Consider the following 650-nt stretch of genomic DNA (forward strand, 5'->3'; position numbering starts at 1 on the left):
TGCAATCTACATAATCCACAATACCCTTAATACTGAATTAATTTCTAAAATGCAAAACATCCCCCCAAACCCATGCAAACCTTATTACAGAATGGAGTATCCCTCTTGTTCCTCACTGTCTGTAGCAGAAAACTCATCTGGACAAAAGAACAAAGACAAAAAAATGTAATGAGGATTCAATATTGGAAGGGATAGAAGTCGCAGAAGCTACAGAAGGTTTGTACTGTTATTACGTCAGGACACCTCAGCTGTTAGCAAGGCTTGATAAAGACTTGTATTTTACATGACAAGTTGTACAAAGATTCAGACCTTTTGCTCCTTAATCTTCCAGTGACACAAGCCTTACTGTCAGAATTCATAGTTACACGGGCATTCCTGATAGTTGCTAGCTGCATGGTAATTCTCTTTTCAGCTGAAGATACTGAAAAAAAGAAAGTGGTGGTGTTCAGGTCATGTAGTCAAATATGACATCATATAACATTCCTAAGATAATAAAGATGCTGGTGAACTGGAAAGCTCCTCTTCAGTTTTCAACAATGCCATATCCCATTCTTCACTGAGGGCTGGAAAACTCACGTAACTCCTATAGAGCAAGGGCTCCAAAAAAGCAGAAGTGTTGGCTGTCCTCATTTTCTCTGTAGGACTCTGAT

The sequence above is a fragment of the Athene cunicularia genome (genome assembly GCF_003259725.1).
Source record: "Athene cunicularia isolate RWA chromosome Z unlocalized genomic scaffold, athCun1 chrZ_part1, whole genome shotgun sequence".
NCBI classification, from domain to species: Eukaryota; Metazoa; Chordata; class Aves; order Strigiformes; family Strigidae; genus Athene; species Athene cunicularia.